We start from the raw sequence: 22,211 nt of genomic DNA on the forward strand, positions 1-22,211 counted from the left end.
AGAAACCCGATAACTGGGAGCTCCTAAAAATCAAACACCTATGCTCATCTAAAGACTTCACCAAAAGAGTAAAAAGACCACCTACAGCCTGGGAAAGAATTTTCAGCTATGACATCTCCGACCAGCGCCTGATCTCTAAAATCTATATGATTCTGTCAAAACTCAACCACAAAAAGACAAAAAACCCAATCAAGAAGTGGGCAAAGGAGATGAACACACACTTCACTAAAGAAGATATTCAGGCAGCCAACAGATACATGAGAAAATGCTCTCGATCATTAGCCATTAGAGAAATGCAAATTAAAACCACGTTGAGATTCCATCCAACAAGGCTGGCATTAATCCAAAAACACAAAATAATAAATGTTGGAGAGGCTACGGAGAGATTGGAACTCTTACACAGTGCTGGTGGGAATGTAAAATGGTACAACCACTTTGGAAATCTATCTGGCGTTATCTTAAACAGTTAGAAATAGAACTACCATACAACCCAGAAATCCCACTCCTCGGAATACACCCTAGAGAAACAAGAGCCTTCACACAAACAGATATATGCACACCCATGTTTACTGCAGCTCTGTTTACAATAGCAAAAAGCTGGAAGCAACCAAGGTGTCCATCAACGGATAAATGGCTAAATAAATTGTGGTATATTCACACAATGGAATACTACGCATCGGTAAAGAATAGTGACGATTCTATGAAACATTTCATAACATGGAGGAACCTGGAAGGCATTATGCTGAGCAAAATCAGTCAGAGGCAAAAGGACAAATATTGTATAAGACCACTATTATAAGATCTTGAGTAATAGTATAAACTGAGAAGAACACATACTTTTGTGGTTATGAGGGGGGGAGGGAGGGAGGGTGGGAGAGGGTTTTTTACTGATTAATTAGTAGATAAGAACTGCTTTAGATGAAGGGGAGGACAATACTCAATACATGGAAGGTCAGCTCAACTGGACTGGGCCAAAAGCAAAGAAGTTTCTGGGATAAAATGAATGCTTCAAAGGTCAGCAGAGCAAGGGCGGGGGTTTGGGAACCATGCTCTAAGGGGACTTCTAAGTCAATTGGCAAAATAATTCTATTATGAAAACATTCTGCATCCCACTTTGAAATGTGGCGTCTGGGGTCTTAAATGCCAACAAGAGGCCATCTAAGATGCATCAACTGGTCTCAACCCACCTGGAGCAAAGGAGAATGAAGAACACCAAGGCCACACGACAACTAAGAGCCCAAGAGACAGAAAGGGCCACATGAACCAGAGACCTACATCATCCTGAGACCAGAAGAACTAGTTGGTGCCCGGCCACAGTCGACGACTGCCCTGACAGGGAGCACGACAGAGAACCCCTGAGGGAGCAGGAGATCAGTGGAATGCAGACCCCAAATTCTCATAAAAAGACCATACTTAGTGGTCTGACTGAGACTAGAGCATCCCGGCGGTCATGGTCCCCAAACCTTCTGTTGGCACAGGACAGGAACCATCCCCGAAGACAGCTCATCAGACATGAAAGGGACTGGACAGTGGGTAGGAGAGAGATGCTGATGAAGAGTGAGCTGATTATATCAAGTGGTCCCTTGAGACTGTGCTGGCATCTCCTGTCTGGAGGGGGGATGGGAGGATAGAGAGAGTTGGAAGCTGGCAAAATTGTCACGAAAGGAGAGACTGGAAGGGCTGACTCATTAGGGGGAGAGCAAGTGGGAGTACGGAGTAAGGTGTATATAAACTTATATGTGACAGTCTGACTTGATTTGTAAACGCTCACTTAAAGCTCAATAAAAGTTAATAATAAAAAAAAGAGTTATTGTGAAAATTAAATGACATAAGGTACATTATGTAGGCAAACCAGTAAGTGAATGAGAAATATAAGTTATTAAATATATAGCAAGGTTTTTCTTCATTATACAATCCAACTTAACAGTGATGTATACCTCATGTCATTTTCTCCCCATGAGAGGAAAATAGGAGGGAGAGAGGAACCCAATCTTCTTGAGTGTCTACTATGACTGCAGTATACTGCTAAGCACTTGCTGTTTGTGCCATCTCACTGAATTCTCCCTAGAAACTACAAGATAAAGATTATTAAGCCCATGTGAAATGTGAAGAAAGTAAAGCTCAGATACATTACACAACTTGCTTACAATTATAATTAGGAACTCAGATCTGTTCAACTCCTAAGCCCGTGGTCTCTACATTGTTTTGTGTGATTAGTTGTAGATAGGCTACTTGCCCACATCAGAAGATTTTTTCCTCAAGTCGCAGGGAATTAGAGGACAAACTTGGTAAAAGGAGAGCATCCACCTTCCATCTTATGGTTTTCCATACACGAGATAGTTAACAAATGGAAGATATGATGATGATGAGGAGGAGGATAATGACGGTGGTAGTGGTGGTGATGATGATGGTGACAATGACTGATCAAGATGAAGATGAAAAACGCCTCTTATCAAAGGGCTAAAGAACTTCTATAACTAATGCCAAGATTTCCTTAAATATGATGTCAGTACGTAGTTGCAGACCAGAGAAGAATTGATGCCCTTGAATTATGGTATTGGTGAAGAATATTGAATATACCATGGGCTGCCAGAAGAAGGAACAAGTCTGTCTTGGAAGAAATATAGCCAGAAGGCTCCCTGGAAGTAAAAAAAAAAAAAAAAAAACAGTGCCGTCGAGTCGGTTCCGACTCATAGCGACCCTATAGGACAGAGTAGAACTGCCCCACAGAGTTTCCAAGGAGCGCCTGTGGGTGTGAGAATGGCAGAACTTCATATCGTGTACTTTGAACATGTTATCAGGAGGGACCAGTCCTTGGAGAAGGACATCTCTGAAAAAGAGGAAGACCCTCAACGAGATGGACTGACACAGTGGCTGCAACAATGGGCTCAAACACAGCAACGATTGTAAGGATGGCACAGGACAGGGCAGTGTTTCATTCTGCTGTGCACTGGGTCACTATGAGTTAGAACTAACAACAACATGTGGCTGAAGTAGTCAAACTGAAGGCAATTTGTTAATACTAATCTCTCGGTCACAAGAAGCAGTGACTTGACCTCTCTGAACTTCACTTTCCCTGCCTATGAAATGTCGTAATACAGTATGTATCTCTAGAGTTTATGTGAAGAATTAATGAAAGAATGTGTTTCTAGCACTTGGAACAGGGCCTGGAACACAATGAGTGCTAAGTGGAACTGTTGTTGTTAGTAGCCATTGGGTCAGTTCTGACTCACAGCAATCCCATGTGTACAGAGTAGAACTGCTCCATAACGTTTTCAAGGATGTGACCTTTAAGAAGCAGATTACCAGGCCTCACTCCTGAGGCATCTCTGTGTGGGTCTGAACCACTGACCTTTCAGTCAGTAATCCAGTGCTTAACCACCTGCACCACTCATGGACTCCTGGCCATTTATTATCGTTGGGGACGTTGGTTAAAATACAGGTGGGTTCTTAGCAGGTTTTTCTTCACATAAAGGACCAAGAAGTGGGAATAGCCCCTCTCCTTCTTACCAGCTGTGTCTGTACCCCCTGCACTCACCCACATTGTTCAGAATCCGAGGGGTGAAGGGGAAGAGCAGGCAGCAGAACTGGACAACTCTTGGACAGAGAAAGTACAAAGCAGAAAGAGAAAGTGCCACTCTGCTTATAACAGAGCTTTTTTTGTAAATAATAAAAATGGTCTAAAGTCATATTTGACAGTAAAGAGCTTGGTAAATATTCTGATGGCAAACAAGGTTTACAAGGCGATTTCACTTGAAGGAGGCCATGGTTAACAGTATCATTTCGGTTCTGAGCCTCCTTCCTGTCTCAAGATAAGGGATTGGATTTTAATGCACCAGGAGAAAAAACAGAAGGCAACCTCAAGCACTGCTTTTAGGAAAATTTTTTCTTTTATCATTTCAGCAGACAACTGAACCACAGTGTTTCAAAATTATTCTACCATGAAAACAGCACTGTCATTGACCATAACAAATGATAAACAACAAAATCCTGCACGAAGCTTAAAAAATGTTATGAACCCAAGGTTATAAATATTTTAGGGAGTGACATTTTAGATTTATGTAGTAAATTTAGATTTATACAGTGTGTAGATTGATGTAGAATGTGGTATATACAGACTTACGTACTATTTATATGGTATGCAGATTTCTGTAAGTACAAACTCTGGTATTTAAATTTTCCTTTTTGGAAAAAAAAAATTGTGTGAAAGATTCAAAGAAGGCACCAAAGAAACACCAATTGATTAGAGAAAAAAAAAAAATCCTATTTTTTTAATTACCTTTAATTGCATTTGAAGAAACACACTACAGTTTTAAGCAAGATATACACCACAAACTTCTCTTGTCTTTCAGTGACAATTCAGCAAAATTGAAGCTTTAGTAAAAATTACATGACATACAGAAGTGAATAAACGATCTTTACTCCACCCTCCAGAAAATTTCCAGGTAACCACATTTATTCATGGCTAAGTTTAGAAACCTACACAGTAGAAAAATTTAATAATTGACTTAATAAGCTACTGATACTTTTGATAAGAAAGAAGGAAGGGAAGGAGAAATAAATCTCAGAATATATTCTTTGCAATTTGAAATATAAAATGCTTTATGATTTATATTTATGTATTTAACTTTTCTATGATAAGTTTAAAAAAGATAAGACAGCAAGATAAAAGAGACAGCATTCAATATTAAAATATTATATATTTTTTTATTTATATAATATTTTAATATTGAATGCTGTCTCTTTTATCTTGCTGTCTTATCTTTTTTTAAATTTATCATAGAAAAGTTAAATGTCTATAAAATGGTTCATCCAAACATAAAAAGTTCGAATTATAATGCAGTCAACAGAAGGTTATTCTGTATCTTTTTGGTTTCTCTATGTCTTTAGTAGCCATCTTTGCAGTCTGACTCTGAGCACTGACATTTGCAAAAACGTGTTTACATCACAAAGGTAGGCCCGCCATCAGAGGTGTCACTAGGGTTGGCATCACCCAGGGCAGTAAGTCATGGTGTCACTCTTTCCCCAGGGACTTCCTCCCATACCAGACCATACAGAATCCTTAGAAATGTTTTTTGCACTAATGTTACTTGTAAATTGTAATTCTCATATATCGCTGCGTATAATGGCAGTGACAAACAACTAGCAAAATTAAAATTATACCTTTAAATTAAAATGTCATACACACAGCCTCAATGTACTGCCTTTCACATAGTTTCATGTGGTTAAAGTGGTGGAGGAGCAGGCTCAGCTCTGCACAAGGAGGGCAGGCCAGCAGGATGGCCACACCCCGCTGCAGGGGCTGGCGGAGCAGCCACACTGCCTCCTGTACCCGTGATCCAGGCCAGCGGCCAGGACATCACCCCTGCTCAGGGACGTCCTGTGTGGCCCATCCCAACTCTGGGGCTCAACAGACCTGCAGCCAGTGTCTGCTACAGCCTCGCCAGCCACCAGGAGCCGCCCTCTGGGAACTGAGCAGCCCTTGAGGCCTGATAGATCGGGAGGACTGAGGAGGTGGGTGTGGGTGGGGAAAAGCCTCACACTGGGGGCACTGATGTCACCTCCTTTGATGGTGTCACCTGGTGCAGTTCACACCCCTTAACCCCCTGCGGATGCCACTGCCTGTCATGTGATCTAACAAGAGGCTGTGCTTTGCAGCACCCAGGCACCTAAGCTGTACTTCTTTGGCATGGGAGTGCAATGATTTCTTCAGCTGTCATCTTTTATCACATTTACAGGCACTAGCAACCCATGACTAAAAATCCATGGAGAGGTGATAGGTCAAGTGAGGTTAAGAGATGTCATATTCTTTTTCTCAGGTGAAGATCTATTTGAGAAATACAACTTAATCTTTCAGAAAGCTAAAAAATACACCATTTGATCTTCATCCTTTTATTGGTTCTTCGTTTCCTGTCAAAGACTGAATCACAGCACGAAATGAACAGCTGGTAGTTACAACGCATTCTGGCTCCACCACAGAATGCTTTAACTCGGGGACAGCTTGTGTCAGCCTCCTCTTCAGACACAGGCCATTTTCCTACTGACTTCTACGTTCACTTATTCCAACTCTCAGCTTTCAGTGTGCATGCAGGTGGCCTACACCACTACGGAACGTGTTCCCTACACCTTGTAGGAGCTGCTGCCGCCCCACCAGACTCCTGGGGGGTCTCTTTTGTAGTTGTTGCTAGCTGTTCTCCAGTCAGCTCCCACTCATGGCCACCTTATGAATAACAGAGCAAAATGTTGCCTGGTCCTATGCCATCTTCATGATCGTTGGCATGTTTGAGTCCATTATTGCGGCTGGCTACTGTATCAGTCTATCCCATTGAGGGTTTCCCTTCTGTTTGCTGACCTTCTACCAACCATGGTTTCCTTTTTCTAGTAATTGGTCTTTCCTGCTGAAGTTTCCAAAAGTAAGCAAGATGAAGTTTCACCATTTTCACTTCGAAGGAACATTCTGGTTGTATTTCTTCTAAGACTGATTTGTTTGTTCTTTTGGTAGTCCAGGGTATATTCAATATTCTTCTCTAACATCACAGTTCAAACGCATCAGTTCTGTCTTCCTCTCTCACTGACTTTCAAATGCATATAAGGTAACGGAAAAGACCATGGCTTAGGTCAGACTCACTTTAGTCATTAAGGGATCCCTTTAATCAGTGAGGAGCCCTGGTGGTGCAGTGGTTAAGAGCTCAGCTGCCAACCAAAAGATCAGCAGTTTGAATCCACGAGCTGCTCCTTGGAAACCTTATGGGGCAGTTCTACTCTGTCCTATAGGGTGGCTGTGAGTTGGAGTTAACTCGAGGGCAGCGGGTTTGGTTTGGGTTTTTTTTGTTTTTTTTTTTTAATCAATTTCGTACCCTACCCCTACCCCCTCCAGGTATTATGGCCAATCTTCTCCAAAAGACCGCCCTTGGGCAACTAGAGCCATCCACCCAGAGGTGCCTGGGAGATATACCACCATATTCACCCCCCCACCCCCCAACCCCATATCTAGGGTCCAAGGCTAATGACTGACTGGAGGGAAAACCAAAAACCAAACATGTTGCCATCGAGTCAATTCCAACTCATAGCGACCCTATTAGGCAGAGTAGAACTGCCCCATAGGGTTTTCGAGGAGTGCCTGGTGGATTCGAACTGCTGACCTTTTGGTTAGCAGCCGTAGATCTTAACAACTACGCCACCAGGGTTTCCGACTGGAGGGAAGGGGAGGATTTAAAAAAAAAAAAAAAAGCCTGCTTCCTTGCCTCAAGGCAGGACTGACTCTGTGGTAAGACTTACTCTCCAGAGCTCCCCAAGTGGCCAGGCTGAGGCTAGATCTCAGTTGAAACTGTATCCTTGCTTAGCTTCTTCCCCTTCCCTATCCTAATTACCTCATTCCCTTTCCAGTTTCTCCTGAGAGCCCTCCCACACACAAATCCCCACCTCAGTCTCTGCTTCTGGGGAACCCACCCCAAAACTCAACCGAAGCAAACACTGAAGAAAGACAAGGCCTGCAAACAGGTCTTCCCATTCTCACAGAGAATCAGTGATATCTCAGTCTTTTAAAGAGGCTCTTTCCACAGTGCTTTACAAGCCCAATTTTGGGTAAAGATCACATGTCAGTTATGTAGCCATGTGAAGGGAAGTTCCTAAGATCTAAAAACTCACCTCGTTTGCAGGACTCACTAACTGGTCCCACTTCGAGGAAGGCAAGCTGCAAGGGCTGCCCTCTGTGGCAGGTGGCGGGCAAGGCCCTGCACTGTAATTCCCCAGGCAATGGGAGAACAAAGGAGGCCAGGGTTAGCAGGCGAAAATATGACAGGCTGAGCATCAAACTACAAACAGCTCTTTGAAGCCTTGCTGATAGAGGTGGTTGTGTTTGTGCCGTTGCTGCTGGGTTGCAGCTAATAACGAAAGGCCGGATCACCACTTAGTCTGTGCCAGCAGTAATGACAGCTATCAGCATTGAGCCTGCATGGGCCTCACTGTCGCCCTGTAAATCTAACGTGGATGGCTTAATGAAGGAGGGACATTATCTTTTCTCACACTCCAATTTTACTCACGTAAGAAATGTGGCCCATATTGGCAATTAACTTGAGAGATTAATTAAATCCAAGAGTAGGTTCAGCTGCTTCCATGGAGCAATAGGATAGCATATGAAGGAACCAACATGCTGTGGGCACTGACCACATGTTAAATAATAATTACTAAAGTAATCGAACTAATTTGGACTGGGTTTTGTGGGGGGGGGGGGGGGGCGTTTCATTTTTGGTTTTTTTTTTTTTTTTTTGCAGAAGATTGGCAGCTAACCTCCTAAGTAAATTAATTCCACAATCCGAAACTGCTATTCAATATTTCACACGGTCTTACTCTAAATTCGGTTTTATTACCCCTGAAATTCCCAATGAATACAATACAATGATTTTGTTTCTTCCTTCCTTCAGCAGTTTCTATCATCAGTTGTATTGAACATATTTTACTGGGCCCTCTAAAGAGTGAGGAGGCAGCCCAGCAGACAAGGTATAAACTCGGATCCAGCATAAGAACTGAGAGAGTCCCAGTGTGTCTCCTTCAAAACAGTGGCTGTTTCTGAAATGGGGAGGAGAGGGCTGCACAGCAAGCAGGCATGGCCCTCACGTGCTGTTAGAAGGCCATGTGCTCTGGGGTCTTTTTCCTATGGGGTCCCCAGATTCATCTTTTGTTCTTATTTTTGTGCTTTCTTCTCTGAAATGCTAAAATGCTTTCTTCCACTAGCATATGTAAAATTTCCTAAGAAAGAGGAGTCTTCAAATTTGACCCACTGTCAAAGCGGTATTTAAATTCTTGCCTTAGTGAAAGCCAGTGTAATTTTTTTTTAGTTTATTGTGGTAGATGTATGTGCCTATACTACAGATCAAATTAATATAATAGAATGATTACATAGGTACTATATATGAATTAAAGAACCCCTTTAGTGGTGCAGTAGTTAAAGCACTTGGCTGCTAACTAAAAGGCTGGTGGTTCAAATCCAGCAACCACTCTGCGGCAGAAAGATGTGGCAGGCTGCTTCTTTAAAGATTACAGCCTTGGAAACCCCAGGGGGCAGTTCTCCTCTGTCCCGTAGGGTCCCTATGAGTTGAAATCGATCCGATGGCAATTTTTTTTTTTTTTTTTGGTTTATATACGAATTATATAAACGGTTAACATGCTCAGCTGCGAACCGAAAGTCCACCCAGAGGTGCCTCATAAAAAAGCCTTGGTGATCTACTTCAAGAAAACCAGCCATTGAAAACCCTACGGAGCACAGTTCTACTCTGACACACACGGGGTCGCCACGAGTCAAATTCAACACAGTTGCGCCTGGTTTTATACACATGGGTAACAGTGCCTACTTTCCCAACCCTGTACCTAATCCACCTACCCGAAGCAGTGCTTCCTAACAATCTCACTACCGAAGACTACTTTTATTATCATTTAAGATATGTTAAATACGTTATATATCCAAGATTAGTAATTAACTAATTTCTTACTGGAAATTAACACTAAAAATAAGAAAAATACATACCTTGCTTGATTGAACTTCTAATCAACATTAAGACACAGAATTAACATAATTCTTGGCAAAGTAGGAAAATGTGACATTTGGGCAGCCTTTTCATAGTGTGGTTACTGATATCCTTTCAGAAATAATGACAAGAACTTGAAGACCTACATTCTATTTTGGGTGACATTCTATTACAAGGTGACATCCTAGACCTATCCTAATAGTCATTAGTACAGAAATTCTACATTAACAATCTTTTATACTTCAAGAAGCTTCATCTACTTACGCGGGCATCTTAAAGCTGAAAGAGATGGTGATTAACATCCAGTCCCACAGCTCCAAGAATAATCACGTCACCTGAAGCATATCTTCAATTACTTTTTAAAAAAAATACTTATAGTGTTAATATACTTAAATCAATCCTATACTTGATGACAAAAGAAAAAAGTACGTGGTAAACAAATGATTTTATTTGTTGGATTTGTTGTGATCTTAAACATGCATCTAACTGAAACATTTAATTCACCTGATCCAATATTAGCCTGTATTTTTCAGTCAGGCTATTATTTAAGGCCCACTGAATAGGGTCACTATGAGTTACTTGATGGCAATGGGTTTAATAGTCATAAAGGCCACCGAAGTGGCACAAATGGTTAAGTACTCAGCTACTAACCAAAAGGTTATATCATCAATTTAATTGCATATAAAATAAATTAATTGGTCCTAAGAGCTATCTGAATATTTCTCATGTTAGAATATCATACAGGGAGGGGTTGATAACATAGTGAGCTGAGACCTCTATGTTTTACAGAAAGTAAAAGTTGGAAAAATTATAATCTACACAATTCTACTGCACTCTGGTTACACGTAGGAGTAATGGAATAATGATATACTGTTGGAACTACAAAATAATTTTCATTCACATTCTCTAATATGATGAATTTCAGTTTACCTTAGGTGACCTTCTAATGCTTCCTTCCTTCCCACAAGGTAGGTATCTTCAACAGGCCATTTGAACAGGTGGATAATTACATGTTCTGGCTTATTTATTAGTTCTTGGATTTGTATTATCAGTCCCTTGAAATCACAGGTTTCTTGTACTAGCTTAGAGAATTTTCCAAATCCTTTACAACCATGGTTATAAAATTCCACGAAACTGATCCTGAAAGGTTCCTATTTATAACAAGGTATAAAATATTTCATCATGGGAACTAGGATTCCAAGGATTCACCCCTTTTGGTATCGAGGAATTTACCTTTATTTTTAGCTTACTCATGTTGTGTGAAAATTGACCAGAAACATCTTTTTAGAAAAAAAATTAGTCCTCATGATTAAACTGTTCCTGATGAATCCAGATCACCAGTAAGAGCATCAACTATTGAAATACTCAGGACTTATTAACCTGTTGCCGTAGAGTCGATTCCAACTCGTAGAGACCCTACAGGATGGAGTGGAACTGTTCCATAGGGTTTCCAAGGAGCAGCTGCGGGTAGATTTGAACTGCTAGCCTTTTCGTTAGCAGTCAAGCTCTTAACCACTATGCCACCATGGATCCCAGAACTTATTAGAGGGTAAAACTAATCATCCATACACTAAGTCATCCCAGGCTGGTATATATTTCCATTCTTCTGCTTTTTAAAGACTTTATAATAGTGATCTTTCAACTGAAGTTCTCAGATTCAGATATTTTTAAGAGAAATCAATGTCTAGATCCTCAACTTCTTTCCTAAAATTGATCTGAGTATGCACCTGTAGTCGTGAAGATGATAATTTCTGCTTAAAAACCTTGCCTTTTCATCTGTCAGCCATTGTGAAAGAGAACACTACTCCTGAGAAAAACTCCCATGAGAGCAAAGCAAAAAGGGAATCGGTAAGAAATACCAACAGCAGTGGTGCCTTATTTCTTCCAGACTCATTGTAAGCTTCCTTTCTACATCTAGCAATCCATTTTAGATTGAGAATTCAGAGGTGAAATGGTTGTCATGGGGAGGCCCATGAGGAAGTTTCTTTGAACAAAAAAATACAAACCAGAAGAAAGTAAGCCTGATCTGGCCGACTGGCTCAGCAAATAGGTTTTTCAAAATAGGTTATATGGTGGACATTCTCCATAAACTTAATGGGCTAAATCTGTAGCTCTGAGGTTTTGATGAAAATCTATTTAAAGCACACAATAAGATAAAATCATCTTGTCCAGAAAAAAAAATCACATTGGCAGAGATGTATTGAAATTTAGAATATTTCAATTTTCCTGTCTCTGGGTATATGAAGTTCAACATGGTGCCTCTAAGAGAAAGCAAAAGGAGTAATTAATGGACATTTAATAAGTATTGGCAAGCCTTTTGGTATACCTCCCAGGCACAGAAAAAGTCAATGTATCTCATAACTGAATAAAAAATCCTTTTGAAAGTCAGTTTTTCCTTTAACAAAACTGCAGGAAAACAAATTTAGTTGTCAGAAGATGAATCATGAAAAAATAATTTGATGAGAGATCACTATGTGATTTTTGGCATAAAACTGGCTACCATACAAACTCCTCCACTGTCATCTACTTATTTATGGGAGGAAATCTTCTCAATGCTTACAGATGTGTAAAATGTATACAAATGATAATAAGAATGCTGTTGTTGTTGTGTGCTGTCAAGTTGACTCCAACCCACAGCAACCCTACCGGACAGAGCAGAATGACTCCACAGGGTTTCACAGGCTGTAGTCTTTACGGGAGCAGAGTGTCAGGTCTTTTCTCCCTTGGAGCTGCTGGTGGATTTGAACCGCAGATCCTTTGGTTAGCAGCTGAGCACTTAACAATTGCACCACCGTGGCTCCGAAAACAGGAGTAGTCTGTGCTAAAATATTTATGTAAGGAATGAAATTTTTATGTCAGCAAATAGAAATAATTAAAAAAAAGCCTGTCCTAAATCCTGTCTCATTCCTGAAATAAATATTTGACTTTCTACAGAAACTTTTTTTTAATGAACTCATCCATCTCATTAATAGATGAAGTTCAAATAAATTTAACTTTTATATTTTATGATTGTTTATCACTATTTGTTATATATTTTTGGTTATAATCAAGTCTGTAGTGATAATAATAGAAAAAAACCTCAATAAATGTGTAATTTTTGAAATGTAGAAAACTACGGATTCAGGCATTTTTTTCTTAATTTTAATGTTCTGAAACTATAAGTATATTACGTTGATAAAATTCTGTACAGTAAATAGAATGAAAATATGAATTAAAAAAGAAAAAGGAATGTATAAGTTTCAACCAATTTTAAAACTGCTTTTGTATTTTTTTAAACTGACAATTATTTCTTGTTTTTTTTAATTTTTTTACTTTTCTTTTTTAGTGTGTGTTAGATGAAGGTTTACAGGGCAAATTAGTTTCTCATTAAACAATTAACACACGTATTGTTTTCTGACCTTGGTTGCCTGACCCACGACATGTCAACACTCTCCCCTTCTTGACCTTGGGTTCCCCATTACCATCTTTTTCGTCCCCTCCTACCTTCTCATCCTTGCCCCTGGGCTGTTGTGCCCATTTAGTCTTGTTTTGTTTTATGGGCCTGTCTAATCTTTGGCTGAAGGGCGAACCTCAGGAGTGACTTCAGTACTGAGCTAAAAGAGTATCTGGAGACCATACTCTTGGGGTTTCTCCAGCCTCTGTCAGACCAGTAAGTCTGCTCTTTTTTTGTGAGTTTGAATTTTGTTCCACATTTTTCTCCAACTCTGTCTGAGACCCTCTATTGTGATCCTTGTCAGAGCATTCGGTTGTGGTAGCCAGGCACCATCTAGTTGGCTGGACTAAGTCTGGTGGAGGCTGTAGAACTTGTGGTCCACTTAATCGTTTGGACTAATCCTTCCCTTGTATCTTTGGTTTTCTTCATTCTCCCTTTCTCCAGACAGGACGACCCCAGTGGAGTACCTTAGATGGCCACTCACAAGCTTTTAAGACCCTAAACACTACTCACCACCAAAGTAGGATGTAGAACATTTTCTTTATAAACTATGTTATGCCAATTGAGCTAGATATCCCCAGATACCATGGTCCCCAGCCTTCGGCCCAGTAATTCAGTCCCTCAGGGAGTCTGAAGGTGTTTATGACGCTTCCATGACCTTGCCTTGGTCAAGCTGTGCTGGCTTCCCCAGTAATGTATACTGTCTTACCCTTCACCAAAGTTACCACTTATCTATTGTCTAGTTAGTACATTTCCCTCCCCACCCCTCCCCTCCATTGTAACCTTCAAAGATTGTTTCTTTCTCTGTGTAAATCTTTTCATGACTTTTTATAATAGGGGTCTCATACAATATTGTCCTTTTGTGACTGACTCATTTCATTCAGCATAATGCCCTCCAGGCTCATCCATGTTGTGACATATTTCACAGATTCATCATTATTCTTCATCATTGTGTAGTATTCCATGGTGTGTATATACCACAGTTTCTTTATCCATTCATCTGTTGATGGGCTCTCAGGTTGTTTCCATCTTTTCGCTATTGGGAATAATGCTGCAATGAACATGGGTGTGCACATGTCTCTTCGTGTGATGGCTCTTATTTCTCTAGAATATATTACTAGGAGTGGAACAGCAGGATAGTATGGTATTTCTATTTCTAGCTTTTTAAGGAAGCACCATACCATTTTCCAAAATGGTTGTACCATTTTGCATTCCCACCAGTAGTGCATAAGAGTTCCAATCTCCTCCCAGGGTCTCCAACATTTGTTTTTTGTTTTTGATTCATGCCAGTAATGTCAGGGTGAGGTGGTAGCTCATTGTAGTTTTGATTTATAATTTTCTAACGGCTAGTGATCATGAGCATTTCCTCATGTGTTTGTTAGCCATTTGAATGTCTTATTTGGTAAAGTGTCTGTTCATATCTGTTGCCGATTTTTAATTGGATTTTTGTTGCAGAGGTGATGAATTTTCCTATACATTTTTGAGATTAGATCTTTGTTGGATACGTCATAGCCAAAAATTTTTTCCCAGTTTGTAGGTTCTCTTTTTACTCTTCAGGTGAAGTCTTTCGATGAGCATACGTGCTTAATTTTTAGGAGATCCCAGTTATCTAGCTCATCTTCTGGTATTTGTGTATCATTAGTTATGGTTCATATCCTATATATGCCATGCATTAGAGCCTCTAGTGTTTGCCCTATTTTTTCTTCTGTGTTAAAATAGACAATTGTTGTTAGCTGCCATCAAGTTGGCCCCTCCCTAATGGTGACCTCATGCACAATGGAAGGAAACACTGCCCAGTCCTGTGCCATCCCATTATCAGTTGCAGATCATTGTGATCCATAGGGTTTTCACTGGCTGATTTTCGGAAGTAGATCACCTGGCCTTTCTTCCTTATTGGTCTTAGTCTGGAAGCTCTGCTGAAACCTGTTCAGCACCATAGCAATATGTAAGCCTCTACCTGCGGATGAATGACGGCTGAGTATGAGGTGTATTACCTGAGAATTGAGCCCAGGTCCACTGCATGGAAGGCGAGAATTCTACCACTGAACCACTAGACCAAATCAAACCAAACCCGTTGCCATCAAGTCAATTCCGACTCATCACGACCTTATAGGACAGAACAGAACTGCTCCATAAGGTTTCCAAGGAGCAGCTGATGAATGTGAACTGCCAACCTTTTGGTGAGCAGCCATAGCTCTTAACCAACCACTGTGCCACCAGGGCTCCAGTGAACCACTACTGCCCTCTAAATAGGCGCTATTGTACCTTAAATCATTACCATATTTAGATTCTAAATGGATATACTTAAAAAAATAATTTAACTATTTTAAAATGTCAATATTCACAGTACATCAGAAATTATGCTCTTTGCTACTCTTAAAATTTATGACGGAATATTTAGGTATAGTTAGCTGTCTTCTAGTTGACTCCAAATCATGGTGACACCATGGACAACAGACCAAAATGCCGTCCAATCCTGCCTCATCCTCACAGTCACCGACATGTTCAAATCCATTGCTGTGGTCACTGCACCAATCCATATAACCAAGGGTCTCGCTTTCCCCCATTGGCCCTCTACTTCACCAAACATGATGTCCTCATCCAACAATTAATCCCTCCTGATGATGTGTCCAAAGCAAGTGAGTCAGTGTTCTGTTGTGATCCGTAAGGTTCTTATTGTCTATTTTTTTAAAGTAGATCACTAGGCCTTTCTTCCTCATCTGTCTTAGTCTATAAGCTCCACTGAAATCTGTCCACCATTGGTGACCCTGCTAGTATTTGAAATACTGATGGCTTAGCTTCCAGCATGACAGCAACACACAAGTCAGCATGGTATGATAAACTGGCAGATGGGTAATAGATCTGAGGTATAGTTTTCCAAAAGTCTTTCAAGGATAAAGGAGCAAATATCTGGAGCTTTCTGCTTAGTTTCTCCTGCCCTGCTATTTCTGGAATTAGAAGGCATGCTTCCCTGGTCCCATTTTCAGATTTGCCCTTTGATCTTCCCTTAGAAACTGAGCTTCTGAATAACTAAGGTCTCCCAATCACTAATTTGTAGATATGATGATTTTTCCAAACAAATGTAATAGTAATTCTTTGCTTTACCTTAAGACTTATTACAAGGTTCTTTCAAATAATAATCTCCTGTAGTGCTTCTGAAATGTGATTCTATGATTATAAAATCCACCCTTGCACACTATACGTAGCCTTTTTACTTTTTAAGTCCCAAATACAAATATATTGCTTTGATTCTGTAGCATATTTTCAGGAATAATCCCTCTTTAAGTGCCTTCACAATATGTTATCAGGTTCAGCATGCACAAAAAAGAAAACAGAAAAGAAAGAATGACAAAAGAGGAAGAGATGAAATGGTGTGGTGAGTCAGAGAAGGAGATGGACACCTGGAAACAGCAAGGCCTTCTCAAGTGAAAGATGGTTAAGTTTTACCACCAACTTACAATCAGATTAAAATATGAGTTATTTTTCACTGGAGAACAAAGATACCTGCTGTTTAATATTGTTCTTGTCCTAACAGCAATACCAGCCTGATTTCTTTCACAGTTTTCTTTCTGAGACAAGAAATGCCTACAAGACAAAGAGAGAGTGCCTCGAAGTTCTGGGGATCTTTACAAGTCCCTTGGCCTTTCCATGGACCTTAGTTTTCTTGTCTGTAAAATAAGGGTTGGTCTAATACAGTGATTTGACAACAGGGAGGAAAGGAGACAAAGAGATGAGAAGAATCTATAAGGCAAGGGATGGATCTGTTAACAGGACACCCACATCCAGCATCACCCTCCAAATTGTGACTTATACTCCATCACTAGCCTTCACCCCATCGACACTGAGTACTCCTGTTTTGGGAATTTGTCTTCTCTCCTTCAAAGTGGACAAAAGGCTAAGAAACATATGTATAATTTTTAAGGTCCCTTCCAGCAATGAGATTCCAGAATTCTTCAGCTATAACTAGAAAGCTTAGTGACATTCATTTGTTCCCCTTCTCTCACGTCCTCTGTTTCTGGCGAGCATAGCTCTTCACTCCTTTCTGCCTGGAAGAGGATGAGGTGTTGCCTGAGGGGTGAAATAAGGGCTGGAGGTAGGGACGGGTTCTCAGCAGCTATGACCCCTAAAGGCTGCATTAATCTGTAGCTCCCTGCTTTCATGACTTCACAACTCTCTCAGCTTAAAAAATTATGAGAAATTTAAAAAGATCTTCTTTTCTCTCATCTTGAAACCTGTTAAAGGATTTGTAAGAAAAAAAAAATCTTCAAAAGGTAAGGTTGCCAGATAGGGTACTTTTCCTGAATCAAAGAAGCTCTCAGACAAAATGCGGCCTGACTTGGTGGTCAGCTGTCAGAATGCAATTTAATTTAGCTGTAACAATAGACAAAGTATGTCAGACTGAGTGCTTCATCAAGACTCTGAAAATTTTTCAATAAAATGGCCTTGATGTCAGTTATATTCATAGTAACAATCAAAAGCAGACAAGCCCAGGTATGGAAAGACTACGCTGGCAATAAATTTAAAAAAACATCCCACAGACTCTAAGGAAAAAAAAAAAAAGTTTTATCCCTCCAACTTGCCTTTCCCTCTGTAATGGTTAGTGGTTTTTGTTTTTTTTTTCCAAGAGGTTTTCCAGCCATAATGATGGGCTTATCGAGATGTTTGTCCCTCAACCCAGTGACTTCTTGTCATGGCTCCAATGCCCACAGTCACTAATGGGCTTCCCATTTAGAAAATCTCCTATATCCTTTGGGATTACACTTGGTCTCTTCTTATCTAATCAATTACATCTTGGGAACCAAGAAGTAGTTACATTAAGAGCTTGGAGGCATGTCTTCAGGAATGTCATGACAGCTTTCTGTTTGTTTGCTTTAAAAGAAAATCAGCACTCTGAACTTGGTTCAGACTAGCAATTTGGGCATCCAGTTGTACACAACACAGTGGTTGTATGCATGCTTATTAGAACAAGAAATCAGGCAAAGGACCTAAAGGAATGTGGTGTATTCTCTCTCCTTTCTGTCCTGCTTTGGTGTAGTGATCTTAGGCTCTGGATTTGTGTTAGGGGTGTAGTGCCTACTGGCAAATGTGAGGGTCAAGTGGGATGTAAAGCAGAAACAGATGAAAACTTTCCAAGGGCTGGCACTGGTCAAATCCCAGAGGGACAACACAGATCTTCAAAGGGAGATATTCCTGTCTTTTTTTAATTTGTTTACCTTTTATTTTCTTCCTTTAAAAAAAATTGTCAGTCTAATAAATATTGAAGACTATTTGCTAAGCTGTTCAAAGACAACTGTTTTGAGACATCTCCTTAGCTGGCAGACTGTCATGGGTCCCTGTGAACATCAGTGCGTTGTGTACAGGCCTTTTTCAAATAGAAGGAAGCAAGTCCAAAGAGGATGTGTTCTCATAAAAGTTGTAAATGCATTTAAGAAATTCTCTGAAAGCTCACCAGCCATCTGATTTCCTACGCAAGGCCTCTCATCGTATTAACCATAACTTAAGGCACGTGTGGGTGGAAAAAGCCAGAGGGAGAAGGAGGACAGGAGAAGGGAAGGGAAGGTGAGGAGTGATCAGTGGAAATCGGGTGGTTAATGGAACACAGAATTAAAGAGAGAGAGCTTATCCCTAGGGTGGAAAACAAAAATAAGAACCACATTGCCAAAAACAGTCAAATGGGAGACTAGGACAAAGAAACAGAGCAGGACAAAGAAATGCAAATTTCAGCAGAAGCCCTACTGAAAAGATACAGGGGGTTTGGTAACTTACCATTCAGGACCTATTTGTTGAAACAAAAATAAATTCGTGTTGACTGGTTTCCTAAAGGAGCCCTGCTGGTGCAGTGGTTAAGAGCTATGGCTGCTAACCAAAAGCTTAGCAGTTCAAATCCACCAGGCACTCCTTGGAAACCCTATGGTGCAGTTCTACTCTGTCCTCTAGGGTCACTGTGAGCCCGAATCAACTTGAGGGCAATGGGGAGGTTTCCGAAAAGTTACTGACAATGGGTCCTGTACAGATAAGAGCCTGCAGCTATCCGGGGATTTGGAAGCCAGACTTTGTGCCTGTGCAACATTTCCTTCTCTGGGAAATCTGATTCTCAGCAACAAAGCGCACAAGAACTCTCAGTCCACAGCTCTAACACTAACGAAATGAGAGCCTAGCTCTTCATGGGTAGAGTGAACTTCCCTCCCAGGGGAATGCTAAACCACAAAAACCAAACCCATTGCCGTCGAGTCGATTCCAACTCATAGTGACCCTAAAGGACACAGTAGAACTGTCCCATAGGGTTTCCAAGGAGTGCCTGGTGGATTCGAACTGCCGGCCTTTTGGTTAGCAGCTGTAGCTTTTAACCACTATGCCACCAGGGGAATGCCATTATGTCTGAATTATCCACGTGTGTGCAAACTAAAGGCAAATTCACGCAGAACACACCTGCAGTTTACAAACACAATCCGTTCCACAAGTCTGTACACTGATAGGAGCAAACACAGAAATAATCAGTCGGGCACAGATGCCCAGGTTCTTGCACAAAAGCTGACGTAGACACATTCGAGGGCAAAGTATCACAAAACAAGGCTTTTACAATGTTAGTAATGAGACTAGGAGAGTAAAACAGAAGACGACGACTGTATGTGTGTGTGCCGATGGAAGTTAACGCTCAAAGGAAAAGACATATGATCAGAAGATGAGCTGGTAGAAACAGCCATGGAGATTTTTAAGGGAATTCCTGGGCACACTGAAGAACAGGGAAGCTGGTAACGCAGTTTTGGAAAAATTAGGCCTTATTTCCCATGAGAGTTTTGCTTTTTCTTTTTCTGTGAATCAGAGGTATCACTGGGACAACTCGTACCTCTGTTAGCCATTATTAGGTTCATATCTGAGCTCACCTCAGGCTCCGTGAGACAGGGTCTGCGATTCATTCAATTTTGTCATTTTTGTGTCTAATATGCTCCACAAAGGTCTGGAAAGTGAATGAATGAGTGAATGAATAAGTGATTTGCTAACATACCATTGTGAGGAATTTGGTGATTGGAGAGGGGAGGCAGTATTTTACATATTACATAGTATAAAATAAAAACATTTATTTACACTAGTGGTCAGAATCACAAGAAACAAGCAGGTGATACTGGAAAGAAACAATTGCCTCCTGCAGAAGTTACTGAAGAAAGAAGAATTGCCACTAAATTTGGGGGAAGATGGTAACAAAGCAAATTTTCAGAGTTGGGCAGTTCTACCAAAAAGGTAAAAAGAAGGAATAGGAGCAGCCAGGGGCAACAACTCTACCACCATTCAACAAGTCTTGAGCGCTAAGACAAATTAATAACAATAATAAAAATAACAGCATTCATTTATTGAACACTTACTATGTGCCACAGGCACAGTGGTTAAGAGCTCAACTGCTAACCAAAAGTCAGCAGTTCGAGTCCACCACCTGCTCCTTGGAAACCCTATGGGGCAGTTCTACTCTGTCTTGCAGGGTCACTATGAGCCGAAATCGACTCATGGCAAGGGGTTTTGGTTTTACTATGTGCCAGGCAATACACATGCAGCATCTGATTTAATCTTCATAACAATTCCTTTAGGTAAGTGCTTTTATCATCGTCATTTCACAGACAGTAAAACTGAGTCTGAAAAAGGGTAAGAAATTTTCCTAGTCACCCAGCAAGTGTAAGTGATGGGTCCAGGACTTAAATATAGATCTGCCTGATGCCAGAAAAGGCCATCAATACATCACTAAGACCTGTGACTAATCATGGAAAAAGAGAGGGAACTTTTTTTTCAAGTAGAGAAAAGATGGAGGATTCTAGAGCCTTTACTTGTGAGCAAATGGCAGGCTAGCGTAGGGCTGAGGAATGGAAACACCGTGTACTCTACCACTTACATTAGTTTAAGGAGAAGTAAAATGTCTTAATTTTAGTTTCCCTAAATAGTTATTTAATTCTGCTCTCCCTAAATTTATTTAATTCTGCTTGCCCTAAGTTTAGCTGCAAAGGGAATTTAACTGCGAAATAAACTTCTCTTAAGCCCCAAGAGATTTAGGGCCAGTCAGATGTACAAAAGGAACAGCCTATGAAGTCCATCAACATAACATTCCAGCAATGAAAATTCAGAGCAAAGATTTTTAAGGCTATAGTAGAATCTTTCTAATATTCTCCCCTTTGCTCTGAAGCCAAAAATGGCAAAAACTAAAAATAAATTATAAATTACAGCATGTCTAATTTAATCGCGTATCTGTAAGTTCAGCCATGGTGGCGCAGTGGTTAAAGAGCTAGGCTGCTAACCCAAAAATCGAAGGTTTGAACCCACCAGCTCCTCTGTGAGAGAAAATGTGGCAGTCTGCTTCTGTAAAGATCATGGCTTTGGAAACCCTATGAAGCAGATCTACTCTGTCCTATAGGGTCGCTATGAGTCAGAATCGTCTCAACGGCAATGGGTTAGGTTTTTCAGTTTTATCTATAAGTTTGGGGCTTTTGGGTGGGGGGGGGTAGGGGTTCTTTCGTGTTTCTCTCACACATGGGACAAATATACTTTCTCATTTAAACCTCCGTTATAACTATTTCCATTCTTCCCCAAGTCCTCATTCTTTTTCAATTTGTCTATCTTCAGTAAGACTCAAATGGGTCAGCTCCATTGCACAGCTGATAAACCTTAAAGATAATTACCTGGACAGAGCAGCACTGAGATTCTCAATTAGATAGACCAGCCGTCACCCCCACAGTGATGTAATAAATAAAGCATGAAGAATTAAACTACAATTCTTCATTTCAAGGTCAGTTTTCCCGTTTCTACACAGGAGAAGAATTAGGCTGGACTGGCCTTCCTTAGAACGAGGGTATGTGTGTACCTATTTTTCAATCTATAAAAAAAATTTTTTTTCTATTAATATCTGAAGCATTGGCTACAAAGCACCCCTATCTACCTCATAATTAGCTATCTGTATGTATTGTCTGTGTATCGTGTGTAATATGTTATAAAATATAATGGAGATAAAATCAAACGGTCAAGATTGATTACAATGAATTCTTCTTTATTAGCTGGATTTTAAACTATCTGGCAAGTCCTTGGAAACCCTGGTGGCATAGTGGTTAAATGCTAAAGCTGCTAACCTAAATATTGGCAGTTCAAATCCGCCAGGTGCTCCTTGGAAACTCTATGGGGCAGTTCTACTCTGTCCTACAGGGTCGCTATCAGTCACAATTGACTCGATGGCAATGGGTTTGGGTTTGGGTTTTGGCAAGACCCCAGTATAAAATGGT

At 40.5% G+C, this 22,211-nt stretch overlaps 1 protein-coding gene across 4 annotated transcripts in view; it reads right to left on the reverse strand.

Moving 5' to 3' along the window:
- The window catches only part of FHIT (fragile histidine triad diadenosine triphosphatase), a 1,766,300-nt gene that overhangs the window by 1,471,285 nt on the left and 272,804 nt on the right, over positions 1-22,211 (reverse strand). Inside the window, exon 3 of one of the 4 annotated variants that reach the window (XM_049863425.1) lies at positions 12,171-12,345. The exons of the other annotated variants lie outside the window; for them this stretch is intronic. The gene's annotated coding sequence lies outside the window, so the exon portion shown is untranslated. The remainder of the gene's footprint in view (positions 1-12,170; positions 12,346-22,211) is intronic. 4 annotated transcript variants of the gene reach the window in all.

This window comes from Elephas maximus, chromosome 20 (assembly GCF_024166365.1).
Source record: "Elephas maximus indicus isolate mEleMax1 chromosome 20, mEleMax1 primary haplotype, whole genome shotgun sequence".
In the NCBI taxonomy this organism is placed as follows: Eukaryota; Metazoa; Chordata; class Mammalia; order Proboscidea; family Elephantidae; genus Elephas; species Elephas maximus.